Below are 14,632 nucleotides of genomic sequence, written 5' to 3'. Positions count from 1 at the left end.
GGGAGGGAATATAAAGGAAAGAAGATTAGTCTAAATAGGTGACACCTGGGAGAAGGAAATGAGATGAGAAAGTGAAACCAAAACAAAGAACATCATGCAAGAGGACGTCTGTCAGACCTTCTCACAGAACTGGTGGTGACAGCACCCCTCCCTCTACGGGTGGACTCCGGACACTCAAGAACCCACCTTCTCAGGGTGAGACCTATGGAAAGCCATGATGAGACTAGTGGCCTTAATGTCCGCCACTGTGACCCACATCCTCTCCTCAGGACCATAACCCTCCCAATGAACAAGGTATTGAAGAGAACCGAGGATAATGTGAGAATCCACAATCCTAGAGGCCTGGAATTCAAGATTACCATCAACAAAAATCGGAGGAGGAGGCAAAGAGAAGGGTACAGTGGGTTGGACATAAGGTTTTAATAGAGACCTGTGAAAAACATGGATCTTTCAAGTCTGAGGAAGATCAAGACGGAAGGCAACGAGAATAATGACGGACAAGATCTTGTAAGACCCAATAAACTTAGGACCCAACTTCCAGGAGTGAACCTTCAGTTTGATATTCTTTGTAGACAACCACACCAGATCACCCACATTCAGGTCCGGACCAGGCACACGTCTCTTTTCCGCCACACGCTTATATCTCTCACTTATCCTCTGATTGCCCTGAATCTTTTGCCAAATAAATGACAAAGACGAGGAAAATCTCTCCTCATCAGGTAAACCAGAAGACCCCTCTCCAGAGAATGTCCCAAACTGCAGATGAAACCCATATGCACCAAAAAATGGTGACTTATCAGAGGATTCCTAGCGACGGTTATTTAAAGCAAACTCAGCAAGGGACAAAAAAGAATACCAATCCTCCTGATTCTCCGCCACAAAACAGCACAGATATGTCTCCAGATTCTGATTGACGCGTTCGTTCTGACCATTCGACTGCGGGTGAAAAGCAGAAGAAAATGACAACTGAATCCCCAAGCGAGAACAGAAGGCCTTCCAGAATCTGGAAACAAAATGCGTGACCCTATCAGAAACAATGTCTGAAGGAATGCCATGCAATTTAACAATGTGATCAACAAACGCTTGCGCCAACGTCTTAGCATTGGGTAACCCAAGAAAAGGGAATGAAATGCGCTATTTTGCTAAAACGGTCCACTAGCACCAGTATCTCAGTCTACCCCGAGGAACGAGGCAGGTCCGTAATGAAGTCCATGGACAGATGTGTCCAAGGACGGGAAGGAATGGGTAACGGGAGGAGAGAACCCGATGGCCGTGAATGAGGGACCTTGGCACGAGCGCAGGTCTCACAGGCTGCCACAAAACCCTCAACCGTCTTACGAAGAGCCGACCACGAGAATCTCCGAGCAATGAAATCTACTGTGAGTCTACTCCCCGGGTGCCCAGCAAGGACAGTATTGTGGTGCTCCTTAAAAACCTTGTGTCGTAAAGCGAGAGGCACAAACAACCTCCCAGGAGGACAAAGACCAGGAGCCTCTGCCTGGGCTGCCTGAACCTCTGCCTCCAAATCAGGATAAAGAGCAGAGACAACCACCCCTTCAGCCAAAATGGGACCCGGGTCTTCAAAGTTCCCCCCTCCCGGAAAACAACGTGACAGGGCATCCGCCTTCACATTTTTAACCCCAGGGTGGAACGTGACAACAAAATTAAACCTAGAAAAGAACAAAGACCATCTGGCCTATCTCGGGTTCAGACGCTTGACTGATTCCAAGTAGGCCAGATTCCGATGTAAGCACGGTAATAGGGTGTCTGGCTCCCTCTAAGCAATGGCGCCATTCCTCAAAAGCTAATTTGATGGCCAACAACTCCCTATCTCCCACATCGTAGTTTCTCTCTGCAGAGGAGAGTTTCCATGAGAAAAAGGCACACGGTCGCCATTTGGCAGGAGAAGGACCCTGAGATAAAACCGCACCCACACCCACCTCAGAAGTGTCCACCTCAACAATAAAAGGTAGAGAGACATCAGGTTGTACCAAAATGGGAGCGGAAGCAAAACTCTCTTTGATACTAGAAAAGGCCTTAAGCGCATCTACTGACCAGGAGGAAAAATCTACCCCCTTTTTAGTCATATCAGTGAGTGGCTTAACAACAGAGGAATAATTCAAAATGAACTTTCTGTAATAATTGCCAAAAACCGCATCAGCGCCTTCTGATTCTCAGGACGCTCCCAATCAAGCACAGCGCGGACCTCCTCAGGGTCCATGCGAAAACTAGAATCGGAGAGAAAAAAAAAACAAGAAATTGAATCTCCGGAACCGCAAACACACATTTTTCCAGTTTAGCATACAATTTATTCTCCCGCAGAATTAGCAAGACCTGACGTAGGTGGTCCCTATGAGTTTTGAAATCAGGAGAAAAAATAAAAACAGCGGCAACAGGTGACTTCGAGGGTTGGATGTGTCCCTTTCTCAGGCTCTCAGAGATATAAGTACGCATAGCGACTCTTTCAGGTTGGGAGAGATTGTATAAACGTGATTTTGGCAGCTTGGCGCCTGGGATGAGATTAATAGGACAATCGTACTCCCGGTGAGGGGGCAGCTCCTGGACACCACTCTCGGAAAACACATCCGAAAATTCAGAGAGAAAAGATGGTACAGTCTTGGTAGAAACCTCTGAAAGAGACGCCGTGAGGCAATTCTCTCTGGAAAAGTCACTCCAACAATTTATTTGCCTTGCTTGCCAATCAATGGTGGGTTATGTTTAGTGAGCCAGGGTAGCCCCAACACTAGAGGAGTAGGTAATCCGCTTAGGACGAAACATGACAGATCCTCAACATGAGCATCACCCACGGTCAAACAGATATTGTGAACTATGCCCTTTAACGATCTTTGAGAAATTGGAGTGGAATTGATAGCAAAAACAGGTATATCCTTTTCCAAAGTGCATACCTGGAAACCATGCGTTATAGCAAATTGATTATCAATGAGATTGACAGCTGCTCCACTATCTACAAAAATCTCACAAACAATATTCTTGCTGTCTAGCGCCACCCTGGCATGTAGGAGAAAACGGGAACTACAAGCAAACGGCAAACCTTCAATTTCCGCATCAACCTTGTCAATAGTAGCAAATGGAAAGTTTTTAGAGGGTTTTTTATTACCCTCAGAAAACTGCATGAATCTCCTAGAGGGGCAAACATTAGCCAAATGATTTATACCCCCACAACAGAAACAAAGCCTCCTCTGAGAGCTGAATCCTCTAGTATCAGAGGCAAGCAAACCTAGCTGCATGGCCTCCTGCTCAGAGGGGATTGAGAGAGACTGAGACCCCTGCGTACTAAATGAGACAGCCCCACTGTCTTTGGGCTGAATATGACAGGAAGGAGTGGTCTCTCCTCTCTCTCTAAGACGCCTGTCAATACGAACAGCTAGAGACATGGCAGACTCCAACGAGGCAGGTCTCTAATGAAAAGCAAATGCATCTTTCAATCCCTCCAAAAGACCATGGCAAAATTGACTTCGGAGTGCAGCATTGTTCCAACCAGTATCAGCTTCCCATCTCTGAAATTCAGAACAATATATCTCTGCGGACTGTTTACCCTGGCATAAAAGACGCAGTTTAGATTCAGCCAGAGCAATTCGATCCGGGTCATCATATATCTGCCCCAGGGCTACAAAAAATTAATCCACCGATCGGAGGGGCCGTGCCCCCACCGGCAGCGAAAAAAGGCCCAAGACTGAGCGTTATCCCTGAGCAGCGAGATGATGATCCCCACCCTCTGCTCCTCATCACCAGAGGAATGGCGAAGTAGGCAAAAATGGAGTTTGCAAGCCTCTCTAAAGCGAACAAAATTCTCACTACTCCCGGAGAATGTATCTGGAAGCGAGATCTTAGGCTCGGAACAAACTCCATGAACGCCAGCAGAAACGTTCACCTGAAACTGAGACACAGCTTTACGGAGATCTGCTACCTCCAGCGAAAGACCTTGCATGCGGTCAATCAAGGCTGAAACCGGATCCATGCTTAAGACGGTAATGGCGGTTTATAATGTCACGGATGATATTGCAGATAGCTGGAAGTTATGAATAAACGTCCGACTGGCTTGATCCCAAACTAAGGAGCATATAGGTGACCCCTATAAAACCCTAAGAGCTCACCCTGACTGCTAAGCACATACAAGGGTCTCAAAGGTAGACGATTGTATGCCCACGTACCTAAGACTGTGTGACACCTGAAAACCCTATAATAGTGAGGGGACACGACCACCAGCTCCCTGCACGTCATACGGAGGGAGTCAGGGTCACCTAGAATCAAGCCAGCAAGGAAACACAATACATGAAAGGACTTATCTGAACAAGCAGCAGCAGAAGCCTCCAGCAGTGAACACTTCAATCCAGGAAGTATTATAAACCGCAAAGTTAGGCAGTATGGGAGGGAATATAAAGGAAAGAGGATTAGTCTAAATAGGTGACACCTGGGAGAAGGAAATGAGATGTGAAAGTGAAACCAAAACAAAGAACATCATGCAAGAGGTAGAGAAGGAAGTCTGTCAGACCTTCTCATAGAACTGGCGGCGACAGTAATTTAGCTTGGGATCTGCCCCAGATAAAATTCCTAGTCAAAGAGATACGCTTGGTGATGATAAACACAGTATGATGTCATCTGCATATAAACCTATGCGAACTTCTTTACCCCCCATAATTATTCCTGTGATATAATTGCTTCTTCTCACCCTAATTGTCAATGTCTCTATGGCTAAGGCAAACAGGAGTGGTGACAGAGGACAGCCCTGTCTTGAGCCTCTATGGAGAGTGAGGGTATCACGATCGGCGTGACTATCGCATACGTGACGCAGAGGGAGGGAAAGAGGAAGGCCCTGCCCAAGTGAGAGGGAAGGTGGTGACCCCTGACTCACCTTGCGGCTGGCACCTGGCTGCCCTGACGTCCCTAGACGGGTTCCTCACCCGTACGCCGATCACGTGCCTAAAACCCTGGCTTTCCCTAAGATGAGCCCTAGATAGTGAACAGGGCGGTGGGAACACTAGTCCGCACCACTAGCTCTAAAGGAAAACGCCAAGGGGAGGACAGACAATACAGACTCAACATATAATCCCAGGTGGGCGACAACAGGAGACAACAAAAAGCCCAACAGGGATCCGGAGGGTAGCACTCTGGAACAACAACCAGGATTCACAGCTCCAGTGGGTCAGTATAGAAGTCCAGGCAGGAAGCTCTATAACTGGCAACTAGAGAAGTGTGAGAGGAGAATATAAGGAGGTTGGGAGTGGCAGACAAGAAACAGCTGAGGAGGAGAAGCTACGGATCCCTGAGTGAGACAAAAAGGATTGCAAGGCAAACACAGAAAACAATCACTAAGAAACAACGTGATCTTTAGACATAGAGCGCGCAGCCACCCGCTGCGACTTCCTGACCCCGGGTATAACGGAGTCAGACGTGGCTCTTGACACCCTCGTGACAGTACCCCCCCTTTCACGAGGGGCCTCCGGACACTCAGGACCAGGTGTCTCAGGATAAGAGGCATGGAAAGCCTGAATTAACCTGTTGTCGTTTACCTCTGACGCTGGAACCCACATTCTTTCCTCGGGACCGTAACCCCTCCAATGCACCAGATACTGAAGAGAGCGGCGGACCCGACGAGAATCAACAATTCTGGATATTTGAAACTCCAGATTACCATCCACAATAACAGGAGGAGGTGGCAGCGGTGATGGTTCTAGAGGTGGAACATACTTCTTGAGTAACGACTTATGGAAGACGTTATGGATCTTAAAAGTCTGAGGTAGCTCCAGGCAAAAAGCCACAGGGTTAATGACGGCTACTATTTTATAAGGACCAATGAACCTAGGGCCCAGTTTCCAAGAGGGAACCTTCAACTTAATATTCCTAGTAGACAACCACTCATTCACTCCTAGGTCCGGACCTGGCGACCGTTTCTTATCGGCCATGCATTTATATTTACCACTCATATTTTTCAAGTTAGCTTGCACCTTCTGCCATACCGATGAAAGAGATGAAGAAAACCGTTCCTCTTCGGGAACCCCAGAAGACCCCCCCTCTTTGAAAGTACAAAACTGGGGATGAAAACCGTATGCACCAAGAAATGGTGACTTGCCAGTGGATTCCTGACAGCGATTATTTATGGCAAACTCGGCTAACGGTAAATATGATGACCACACCTCTTGGTTTTCAGACACAAAACACCTTAAATATGTTTCTAGGTTTTGGTTGGTACGCTCAGTCTGTCCATTCGACTGAGGATGGAAAGCTGAGGAAAAGGACAAGTGTACCCCCAAACGGGAACAAAAAGCTTTCCAAAACTTAGAAATAAACTGGGTTCCCCGATCTGAAACCACATCGGAAGGGACCCCGTGAAGCTTCACGATTTCACTGATAAACACCTGAGCAAGAGTCTTAGCATTAGGAAGTGCGGGTAGCGCAATAAAGTGTACCATTTTGCTAAACCTGTCTACTACTACCAAGATAACTGTTTTACCCGCAGACAACGGTAAGTCAGTGATGAAATCCATTGACAGATGTGTCCATGGCCTATTGGGGATGAAAAGTGGCAATAAAGACCCTGCTGGACGTGTATGAGAGACTTTCGCGCGTGAACAAGTAGACACGAAATCCATTACATCCTGATGCAACCTTGGCCACCAAAAACGACGAGACAATAGCTCCAAGGTTGCTTTACTACCCGGGTGCCCAGCAAGTGCCGAATTATGATGTTCCTTTAATAATTCAAGACGCAGGTTTAACGGTACAAACAATTTCTCTGAGGGGCAAGAGGCTGGGGCGTCCCCCTGGGCCTCTAACACCTTTCCCTCTAGAACAGAGTGTACAGCAGAGATAACCACTCCTCTTTGTAAAATAGGTACCGGATCACTAACATTACCCCCTCCAGGGAAACTACGAGATAATGCGTCTGCCTTGGTATTTTTTGCCCCAGGACGATAGGTGATTATAAAGTTAAATCTGGTAAAGAATAGCGACCACCTAGCTTGTCTAGGGGTGAGACGCTTAGCCGATTCTAGGTACAGAAGGTTTTTGTGATCCGTAATCACCGTGACGGGGTGGATTGCTCCCTCTAAGAAGTGACGCCACTCTTCAAACGCCAGTTTAATCGCCAACTGTTCCCTATTTCCAATATCATAGTTCTTTTCTGCAGTAGATAACTTTTTGGAAAAGAAAGCGCAAGGACGCCATTTGCCAGGAGACGGACCCTGAGACAATACAGCCCCCACAGCCCGCCCATCTGCTTCGGAATGCATCAAACGGACGACTTCACGCGCATGCGCCGTGCGCGGCTGTATTCGGCGCATGCGCAGTGAATGTCCGACCGCTTCCCTGCTCAGACATCTCCACTGCGCCTGCGCAGGCGCAGTGGAGATGTCTGAGCAGGGAAGCGGTCGGACATTCACTGCGCATGCGCCGAATACAGCCGCGCACGGCGCATGCGCGTGAAGTCGTCCGTTTGATGCATTCCGAAGCAGATGGGCGGGCTGGAGGGAGGCGCTGGGCGGCGGCATCTTGAGAAGGTAGACCGATCCTCTAGGTGCTAATGACGCCCCCATAGCACCTAGAGGATCATTAGCATATTAATAAAAGTTCTTTTTTTAGGTAAACGGCTGCCCCAAAATCTATTATAGCAGGATAGTTTGGCAGAGCAGACACTAGCGGAGCGCTAGTGTCTGACACCTAATTAGGTGAAATCCAAGTGGTAGAAACCCTTTAACAAAGAAAAACCCTGCAGCCACGGGAGAAGAAGAGGGTCTGATGTGTCCCTTAGCCAGACTCTCGGAGATATAATCTTTCATGGCTTGTCTCTCGGGACCCGAAAGATTATACAACCTGGACTTGGGTAATTTTGCACCGGGAATCAGGTTAACCGGGCAATCATAAGGACGATGAGGTGGTAGCTTCTGACAACCCTTTTCAGAAAAAACGTCCTCAAAGTCCGAAATAAATGTAGGTAGGGTAGCTATGGAGGCGATTAAGCAATTGTTATTTAAGCAATTCTCTCTGCAATGCTCACTCCACTCCAATATCTCCCTGGCCTGCCAATCCACCACTGGATTGTGCGCTACCAACCAGGGAAGACCTAATACCACAGGAGAGGGAAGGCCCTCCAGAACGTAACATGAAAGACACTCATTATGGTGGTCCCCTACCCGAAGGTGTAAGTTATGGACGATGTGAGTGAGGTTTCTCTGAGACAGAGGAGCAGAATCAATAGCGAATATGGGAATAGGTCTCTGCAGCGTACAGAGAGACAAACCCATAGTGCGGGCAAAATGGGCATCTATCAAATTTACCCCTGCTCCACTGTCTAGAAAAAAAGAAATAGACTCCGTCTTAACACCAAAAACAATAACCGCTGGCAACACAAATTGAGATGTTCGTATGGAGGAAACGTATACCCCCCGGCTGACATCCTCCGCACAGCCTGGGGTTAGTAGTTTTCCGACGGTCTTTTGTTTTTGAGAAAGGAGGGACAGACATTAATGAAATGACCCCTCCCCCCACAGAAAAAACAAGCCCCCCACCCACGGCGAACCTCAGGAGGACGGACCTGACGAGAAGTTCCTCCTAGCTGCATAGGCTCATCTAAGTCAGTACAGACTGCTGCTTGGGAGAGGTTACCAGGTGCTCAGAAATTTTCGATCTCTCCCTAAGACGTCTATCTATTCTGATAGAGAGGGACATAACAGCATCAAGGGAAAGGGGGGTCTCATACAGCGCCAGCGCATCCTTAACCCTTTCAGATAACCCAGAGCAGAACTGACTCCTGAGAGCCGGGTCGTTCCACTGAGTATCCGTAGCCCACCTACGGAACTCTGAGCAATATTCCTCTGCTGGCCGATCTCCCTGTAGGAGTCTCCGTAACTTCGACTCAGCCAGGGCGACTCGGTCAGGGTCATCATATATGAGACCCAAAGCCCCGAAAAATCCCTCCACTGACCGGAGAGCCTGGGAACCAGGGGGTAACGAGAACGCCCAGGATTGCGGGTCCCCCTGAAGCAGGGAAATAACAATCCCCACCCGCTGTTCTTCATTACCTGAGGAGTAAGGGCGCAGCTTAAAATATAATTTGCAGGCCTCACGGAACGTCACAAATTTGTCCCTTCCCCCAGAAAATCTGTCAGGAAGAACAACCTTGGGTTCTGTAACAACCTGGTTACCCATAGCAACCGCTGGGCTTGCGGTCTGCTGCATTTGCTGCTGTTGATGGAGGACAGACGCCTTCAATCCTGCCACCTCCAAAGACAGGCCTTGAAGCTGTTTTGCCAAAGCAGCAATAGGATCCATATTGGATTCTAAGTAGAGAGAAAAAAAAAATATATATATTTTTTTTTTCTCCCAAAAAATAAGGGCCAGTTATAATATCACGATCGACGTGACTATCGCATACGTGACGCAGAGGGAGGGAAAGAGGAAGGCCCTGCCCAAGTGAGAGGGAAGGTGGTGACCCCTGACTCACCTTGCGGCTGGCACCTGGCTGCCCTGACGTCCCTAGACGGCTTCCTCACCCGTACACCGATCACGTGCCTAAAACCCTGGCTTTCCCTAAGATGAGCCCTAGATAGTGAACAGGGCGGTGGGAACACTAGTCCGCACCACTGGCTCTAAAGGAAAACACCAAGGGGAGGACAGACAATACAAACTCAACATATAATCCCAGGTGGGCGACAACAGGAGACAACAAAAAGCCCAACAGGCATCCGGAGGGTAGCACTCTGGAACAACAACCAGGATACACAGCTCCAGTGGGTCAGTATAAAAGTCCAGGCAGGAAGCTCTATAACTGGCAACTAGAGAAGTGTGAGAGGAGAATATAAGGAGGTTGGGAGTGGCAGACAAGAAACAGCTGAGGAGGAGAAGCTACGGATCCCTGAGTGAGACAAAAAGGATTGCAAGGCAAACACAGAAAACAATCACTAAGAAACAACGTGATCTTTAGACATAGAGCGCGCAGCCACCCGCTGCGACTTCCTGACCCCGGGTATAACGGAGTCAGACGTGGCTCTTGACACCCTCGTGACAGAGGGCTTCTGATAATTCCCTGTTTATTAATAACCTGTTTATCAGTCTGCTGTATAAAAGAGTGACCCATTTGATAAACTGTGGACCAAAACCATACCCTTTTAAGCATTGATGCACATAAGCTCACTCTATGGAATCAAATGCCTTGGCTGCATCTAATGAGGCTAGGGCCCACTTTGCGTTCAATGAATGTCCCAGTTGCATAACCACCTGAACCCTTCTGATATTTTCTATAGTAGACTTCCCCAGCATAAATCCGATCTGGTCCGGATGAACCAGTGATAAGATTACCCGTTTCAATCGGATAGCTAGAACCCTGATTAGAATTTTATAGTCTACGTTCAGCAGTGCAATGGGTCTATAAGAGCTGCAATCTAGGGGATCCTTGTCGGGTTTAAGTAATAATATAATGGTGGCTTCCATAAATGACTCCGGCAGACGTTCTGTTTCCAGTGCTGTTTCTAGGGTGGATAACAATTGGATAACAATTGGTGCTAATGCCTCTGAATATTTGGCATAAACTTCTTTAGGGAGTCCATCCGGCCCAGGCGACTTCCCATTGTTAAGATCTGCTATGGCTGCTGTTATTTCTTCTAAACTAATTGGTTGGTCCAGTTGGCCACTTTGAGTTGTGGTAAGTTTGGGAAGGGAAATACTCTCCAGGTATGTGGCTATCTCTATTTCTGATGTTGTTATGCTAGATCTATATAAGTCTTGATAGAATTGTGTGAAGGTCTGAAGGATTGTTTCTTGCGTGCTACACTCTTTACCTGCAGAGTTCCTGACTGATAATATTGTTGAAGATGGTAAATTATGTCGAATTAATTGAGCCAATAATTTAGCTGATTGATTCCCTAGCTCGAATGCTGTTTGCTTCACGAAAAATAGTTTCCTATCTGCTTTGTCTTTTAGTATAATTAGGTATTGCCTGCCTGCTTGGAGCCATGCATTTCTTAGCCTTTGTTGAATGACTGATATATTGCTGCTCCAGTATTTTACATTGGGATTCCATCTCCATCTCCAGGCATTTAGTGTCTTTTTTAATGTATGAAATGCTGGAGTGTAGGGACCCACGAAGAAATGCTTTTAGAGTATCCCAGACTAGGGTTATATTAGGCTCATCTATATGTACGTCCAAGAATTTGTTTATCTGGCAAGCTGTCCCATCTGCTGAACCCAGCAAATTCAGCCAGAATGGATGTATGCTCATCCTGTACATTACTCAGCGGGTACCCCTTATTAGAGTGCCTAACATTGGTGAATGATCTGATATCCCCCTGGTTAAGTATGATATGGATCAGAGATTTATCAATGCTAACTCGTTGACTAGTACGTATTCGGGTTAGGGAGTTGTGCCCACCGCTATAGCAGGAGTACACCCTATCTCTAGGATGTTTGGTCCTCCAGAAGTCAAACCACCTGAACTCAGTCATGAACCCGTTAAGTTGTGAGGGGCTCCCTGTACTGGTTGGGTCTGCCGTATCCGTAAAGCGGTCTAACGAGGGACCCATCATCATATTTAAATCTTCCATGCAAATTACACTAGAATGTGGGTAAGTGGCTGCAAAGGTAGCTGCTAAATGTAATATTTGCATAGATCCGGAAGGGGGGTTATAGATACCTAGTAGTGTATATTGTACATTGTCAATTAGAGAGTTAACAAAGACATATCTGCCTTCTGAATCAACGGCCAAGTCTTTTCCCTCCCAGGATAGTTGTTTATGAATTAGTAGTGACACCCTTCGTGAAGAAGAGGTGTGATAAGAGTGTGTGGCCCACTGAACCCAGGGTTTCTGTGAAACTTTAGAGGTGGTGGTAGTCAAGTGTGTCTCTTGTAGACACAGGATTTGGGGGCTAAAATTCCTAATAAAGGCCAGTACCATAGATCACTTTTGTGCTACCTAATCCCCTGAAATTCCATGATAAGATTTTTAGCTCGGCCATGGATTCAAAGGCAGACATGGGTTGTCAGATGTGAAGCTCGGCACAACACGTGTAATTGTAGACACCATTACTACAAAAATAACTGCATCTAACCAATAAAACATTGTTGTTTTAAATTCAAACATAGTAGTAACGGTATGCTAACTTTGCATGTAGTGATAGCTCTGGAGTGACGTCTCACTCCAGAATATAGGCCAGTGAGACTGGGCTGCCTACGGTGACTATTGGCAGAAGCATGCGGGCTGTGGCTACAATAGTTGTATAACCATTTGACCAAGTATAGAAATTAACGCCCTATAGCTTTGTCTAACATGGAACTAGATATAATCATGTAACTATCTAGGACATAATAAGTTAACCGAACCAATTCGTTGCCATCAGTTGGTGACTAGTCCCTAGGAATTGCAGGAGTCTCAGCGTCTGGGGGATCTTCTCCTTAAGGCCACCCATTCCGTGACTTCTCCAGGAGATGTAAAGACCTCTCTTTCATCGTCCACCACTCCGAGTCTTGTTGGATAACCCATGGTATAAGTGATGTTCGCTTCTCTCAGGCGCCTCTTTATATCCATAAATGTGCCACGTTGTTTCTGCAGTTCCATGGAAAAGTCTGAGAAAATGGATACTCTGGCACCATCATACTTGGTTTCTTGCCGTCTTCTAGCCAGAGCAAGTATCATGTCCCTGTCTTTGCAATTGAGGAACCTGGCAAGCATGGAAAGTTGGGGCCCCGGGTGGCGGCGGTTTCGCTGGTACTCTGTGTGCCTGTTCCATTGCGAAGGCTGAGGAGAACTCTGCATCCGGAAAGAGCTCCTTTATCATCTCCTAGCAAACATGCGATTTTCACGCATGGTTGCTAAGAGATGATGTTAGTAAATAGGGATGAGCAACCCAGGACCCAATTAAAGTCAATGCACTGTATTATTTTCCCTTCTAACATGGTTATAAGGGAAAATAATAGCATTTTTCATACAGAATGCTAACTAAAGTGTCCATTGAGGGGTTAAAAAATAAAAAAAATAAACTCACCTCATCCACTTGATTGCGCAGCCGGTATCGTCTTCTATCTTCATTCAGCAGGACCTGCGCTGACATCACTGCGCTCACCAACAAGTGAGTGCGATGACTTCATCGAAGGTCCTTTTGCAGACATACCGAGTACCTTCCGTTTTTTTTGCCGACCTATTGATATGAATGGTTCCACATACGGTCCGCAAAAAAAAACAGAACGGACACGGAGAGAAAATACGTTTGTGTGCATGAGGCCTTATTCTGACAGATTATGCTTCTACAAGTGGACTGAAGATGGGGTTTTACTAAGACGTGCTCTTTGCATTGGGCTGTTTTATAGTCCCTTCCCTTTGCTCTGTAGTACCCAAACAGGATACATATATAGCCACCAGTCAGAGCATAGGGAAGAGGCTGTGAAACAGCCCAATGCAGAGTGCACTTAACAGTCAAGCTCCACCTCCAGTGCACTTGCTGGAACAGAATCTGGCAGAATAAAACATTATATTCACACTACCCTTGATAATAAAAGCTCCACAAAAAGTGTTTGTACAGTTCTCCCCAGCCCTTATATATTGCTGCCGACTGCTGACAAACTCCCTTTAAAATGAAATATAGTGAGATAAAAAGTATATGTCATGTGTAGATTATTAGTAGAGATGAGCAAATTTCATATTTTGAAATTTGTTCACGCTTGGTTTGGTGGTAAAAGCAGAATTGCGTTATGGATTCCGTTACCACGGACCATAACGCAATTCTATGACGGAATGCCTTCAGAGGCATTCCGTTATTTATTCCATCATAATAGTAGTCTATGGGCTGCAAAACGGATCCGTCCCATTTTCGTTATGCAGGGGAGTCCTCTCCTGCATAACAGAAACGGGACCGATCAGTTATGCAGGCCATAGACGTCTATTATGACGGAATGAATAACCGAATGCCTCTAAAGTCATTCCATTTTGCATTCCGTCATAGAATTGCGCTATGGTCCGTGGTAACGCAATTCTGCTTTTACCACCAAAACAAAGCGTAAACGAATTTCATAACATGAAATTCGCTCCTGTCTAACTATTAGAATAAATATGCATGCACATTGCAGGTAAGGTTGGCACTGAAATCTTGAGGTATGCTCCATAAGCCTTGTCTGCAATCTTTGCTATGTACTTAATATTGATGGATCCCAGTGTTATCCCAGCTGGCAGTGTGGTATTACCCAGCGTGTAATCACCAGGCTCCAGTACGGTTAATACACTAGGAGCAGGATCCAGTTAGGGGCTTCTGCTTTCAAGCCCTCTGATATAATTCACTGAATATTACTGGCACTATAGCTAGAGCACCAATGTTAACTGTATTAATGCTGGTTTTTCCATTTTGACAAAAGTAAAATGTGGCATCACCATGCTGAGGTTCTTGGCTTCACGTCACAGAATCATTGGCTGGAAAGTAAATTGAATAATAATAATGGTAATAATAGTATTTCACCGTCTGTTCTTCTCCCATTGTAAGTGCCTCTGTGTAATAGCACGGCCATGCAGCCACACTATTTGACTGCTTGTAATTTGCAGCAAAGTGTAATATACTTTGAATTAAGCTGCCCATTGTATCTTTTATATGTTAGACCTACAGGAGACAGCTATTTCATATTCCTCATCTGTGTTGA

This window comes from Bufo gargarizans, chromosome 1, assembly GCF_014858855.1.
Source record: "Bufo gargarizans isolate SCDJY-AF-19 chromosome 1, ASM1485885v1, whole genome shotgun sequence".
NCBI classification, from domain to species: Eukaryota; Metazoa; Chordata; class Amphibia; order Anura; family Bufonidae; genus Bufo; species Bufo gargarizans.
This window is presented reverse-complemented; position numbering follows the sequence as displayed.